Consider the following 4,782-nt stretch of genomic DNA (forward strand, 5'->3'; position numbering starts at 1 on the left):
TCTTGGTAAGCCAAATCCTAAGCGGCAGATCGCCCATGACCCAGTGCGCTCACTCAGCCGCTTTTTAATTTTATTCATAAATTACCAAAATTCCAAGCGGCTAATATCCAACGACTCAGTGCGTTTACTTGGCCTATTTTTTTTTATTTATAATTTACCAAAATTCCAAGCGGCTAATCCCCAATGACCCAGTTAACTTTCTTGGCCACTTTTTTTTTATTTATCAATTACCAAAATTTCCAGCGGCCAATTCCCATAAACCCAGTGCGCTTACTTGGCCGCACTTTTCTTTTACTTATTGGTGAGCAAAATCTCAAGCGGCCAATCCGCCATGACCCAGTATGCTTACTTGGCCGTCCTTTTATTTTATTTATTAAATACCAAAATTTCAAGCGGCTTATCCCCAACGACCTATTGCGCTTTTTTGGCCGCACTTTTATTTTATTTATGAATTACCACAATTTCATGTGGCTTATACCCAACGACCTAGTGCGCTTACTTGGCCTTACATTTTTTATTTATAATTAACCAAAATGACAAGCCGCAAGTCCCCAATAACACAGTGCGCTTACTTGGCCACCTTTTTATTTATTCATTAATTACCAAAATTCCAAGCGGCTAATCGGCAATGACTTAGTGCGCTTCCTTGGCCTCCTTTTTTTTAGTTATTAATTACCAAAATTCCAAGCGGCCAATCCGCAACGACCCAGTGCGCTTACTTGGCCGCACTATTGTTTTATTTATTGATAAAAAAAATCTTAAGTGGCTAATGCCAAATGACCCAGTAAGCTAACTTGGCCTTTTTTTTTTTTATATATTACTTACCAAAATTCCAAGCGGCCAATCCGCAACGACCCAGTGCGCTTACTTGGCCACACTATTGTTTAGTTTATTGTTAAGAAAAATCTTAAGCGGCTAATTCCGAATGACCCAGTGGGCTTATTCGGCTGAACTTATTTTTTGATTTATCAATTACCGAAACTCTAAACAGCTAATCCTCAACGAACTAGTGCGCTTACTTAGCCTCACTTTTTTTTTTTTATTACTAACCAAAATTCAGAGCGGCCAATCCCCAACGACCCAGTGCGCTTACTCAGCCGCACTTTAATTTTATTTATAAATTACCAAAATTCCAAGCGGCTAATATCCAACGACCCAGTGCGTTTACTTGGCCTAACTTTTTTTATTTATAATTCACCAAAACTCCAAGCGGCTAATACCCAATGACCCGGTCCGCTTTCTTGGCCACCTTTTTTTTTATTTATCAATTACTCAAATTTCCAGCGGCCAATTCCCAACGACCCAGTGCGCTAACTTGGCCGCACTTTTCTTTTATTTATTGGTAAGCCAAATCCCAAGCGGCAGATCCCCCATGACCCAGTGTCCTTACTTAGCCATCCTTTTATTCCATTTATTAATAACTGAAAATTCAAGACGCTAATCCCCAACAACCCAGGGCGCTTACTTGGCCGCACTATTGTTCTATTTATCGTCAAGCGAAACCTAAAGTGGCTAATCCTTAATGACCCAGTGTGCTTACTTGGCCTTTTTCTTTTTATTGATTACTTACAAAAATTCCAAGCGGCCAATCCCCAACGATCCTGTGCGCTTACTTGGCCGCACTTTTATTTTATTCATAAATTACCAAACTTCCAAGCAGCTAATATCCAACGACCCAGTGCGTTTACTTAGCCTCACTCTTTTTTATTTATGATTTACCAAGATTCCTAGCAGCTAATCCCCAATGACCCAGTGCGCTTCCTTGGCCTCCTTTTTTTTAGTTATTAATTACCAAAATTCTAAGCGGCTAATATCCAACGACCCAGTGCGTTTACTTAGCCTAACTTTTTTTATTTATAATCTACCAAAACTCCAAGCGGCTAATCCCCAATGACCCAGTCCGCTTTCTTAGCCACCTTTTTTTTTATTTATCAAATACTAAAATTTCCAGCGGCCAATTCCCAAAGACCCAGGCCGCTAACTTGGCCGCACTTTTTTTTTATTTATTGGTAAGCCAAATCCCAAACCGCTAATCCCCAATGACCCAGTGCGCTTCCTTGGCCACCTTTTCATTTATTTATTAATTACAAAAATTCCAAGCGGCTAATCGGCAATGACCCAATGCGCTTCCTTGGCCTCCTTTTTTTTAGTTATTAATTACCAAAATTCCGAACGGCCAATCCGCAACGACCCAGTGCGCTTTCTTGGCCGCACTATTGTTTTATTTATTAATAAGAAAAATCTTAAGTGGCTAATGCCAAATGACCCAGTAAGCTTACTTGGCCTTCTTTTTTTTTATATATTACTTACCATAATTCCAAGCGGCCAATCCGCAACGACCCAGTGCGCTTACTTGGCCGCACTATTGTTTTATTTATTGATAAAAATAATCTTAAGTGGCTAATGCTGAATGACCCAGTGTGCTTACTTGGCCTTACTTTTTTTAATTATAATTTACATAAATTCCAAGCGGCTAATTCCCAATAACCCAGTCCGCTTTCTTAGCCACCTTTTTTTTTGTTTATCAATTACTAAAATTTCCAGCGGCCAATTCCCAACAACCCAGTGCGCTAACTTGGCCGCACTTTTTTTATATTTATTGGTAAGCCAAATCCCAAGCGGCAGATCCCCCATGACCCAGTGTGCTTACTTTGCTGTCCTTTAATTCTGATTATTAAATACCAAAATTTTAAGTGGCTAATTCCCAACGACCCAGGGCGCCTACTTGGCCGCAGTTTTATTTTATTTATTAGTAAGCAAAATTTTAAGCGGCTTATCCCCAACGACCCATTGCGCTTTTTTGGCCGCACTTTTATTTTATTTATTAATTACCACAATTTCATGCGGCTAATACCCAACGACCCAGTGCGCTTACTTGGCCTTACATTTTTTATTTATAATTAACCGAAATTTCAAGCCAATAGTCTCCAATGACCCAGTGCGCTTCCTTGGCAACCTTTTCATTTATTTATTAATTACCAAAATTCCAAGCAGCTAATCGGCAATGACCCAGTGCGCTTCCTTGGACTCCTTTTTTTTAGTTATTAATTACCAAAATTTCGAACGGCCAATCCGCAACGACCCAGTGCGCTTACTTGGCCGCACTTTTCTTTTATATCTTGGTAAGCAAAATCCCAAGCGGCAGATCCCCCATGACCCAATGTGCTTACTTAGCCATCCATTTATTTCATTTATTAATTACCAAAATTTTAAGTGGCTACTCCCCAACGACTCAGGGCGCTCACTTGGCCGCAGTTTCGTTTTATTTATTGGTAAGCGAAATTTTAAGCAGCTAATTCCGAATGACCCAGTGTTCTTATTCGGCTGAACTTATTTTTTTATTTATCAATTACCGAAACTCTAAACAGCTCATCCCCAACGAACTAGTGCGCTAACTTAGCCTCACTTTTCTTTATTTATTACTAACCAAAATTCAAAGCGGCCAATCCCCAACGATGCAGTGCGCTTACTCAGCCGCACTTTAATTTTATTTATAAATTACTTAAATTCCAAGCGGCTTATATCCAACGACCCAGTGCGTTTACTTGGCCTAACTTTTTTTATTTATAATTTACTAAAACTCCAAGTGGCTAATTCCCAATGACCCAGTCCGCTTTTTTGGCCACCTTTTTTTTTATTTATCATTTACTAAAATTTTCAGCGGCCAATTCCCAACGACACAGTGCGCTAACTTGGCCGCACTTTTCTTTTATTTATTGGTAAGCCAAATCCCAAGCGGCAGATCCCCAATGACCTAGTGTGCTTACTTAGCCATCCTTTTATTTCATTTATTAATTACCGAAATTTCAAGAGGCTAATCCCCAACAATCCTGTGCACTTACTTGGCCGCACTTTTATTTTATTTATAAATTACCAAAATTTAAAGTGGCTAATTTTCAACGACCCAGGGCGCTCACTTAGCCGCAGTTTTATTTCATTTATTAGTAAGCAAAATTTCAAGCGGCTTATCCCCAACGACCTTTTGCGCTTTTTTGGCCGCACTTTTATTTTATTTATTAATTACCACAATTTCATGCGGCTAATACCCAACGACCCAGTGCGCTTACTTGGCCTTACATTTTTTATTTATAATTAACCGAAATTCCAAGCCGCTAATTCCCAATGACCCAGTGCGCTTTCTTGGCCACCTTTTTATTTATTCATTAATTACCAAAATTCCAAGCGGCAAATCGGCAATGACTCAGTGCGCTTCCTTGGCCTCCTTTTTTTTAGTTATTAATTAATAAAATTCTGAACGGCCAATCCACAACGACCCAGTGCGCTTACTTAGCCGCACTATTGTTTTATTTATTGATAAGAAAAATCTTAAGTGGCTAATGCCAAATGACCCAGTAAGCTTACTTGGCCTTCTTTTTTTTTATTTGATACTTACCAAAATTTCAAGCGGCCAATCCTTAACGACCCAGTACGCTTACTTGGCTGGACTATTGTTTTATTTATTGTTAAGCAAAATCTTGAGTGGCTGATCCCGAATGACCCAGTGTGCTTACTCGGCCTTACTTTTTTTATTTATAATTTACCAAATTTCCAAGCAGCTCATACCCAATGACCCAGTCCGCTTTCTTGGCCACCTTTTTTTTTATTTATTAACTACCAAAATTTCCAGCGGCCAATTACCAACGACCCAGTGCGATTACTAGGCCAAACTTTAATTTTATTTATTGGTAAGCGAAATTTTAAGCAGCTAATTCCGAATAACCCAGTGTGCTTATTCGGCTGAACTTTTTTTTTTATTTATCAATTACCGAAACTCTAAACAGC

The sequence above is a fragment of the Copidosoma floridanum genome, unplaced genomic scaffold, assembly GCF_036245765.1.
Source record: "Copidosoma floridanum isolate Cflo_tuat_1 unplaced genomic scaffold, Cflo_Japanese_pri ptg000004l, whole genome shotgun sequence".
Classification (NCBI taxonomy): Eukaryota; Metazoa; Arthropoda; class Insecta; order Hymenoptera; family Encyrtidae; genus Copidosoma; species Copidosoma floridanum.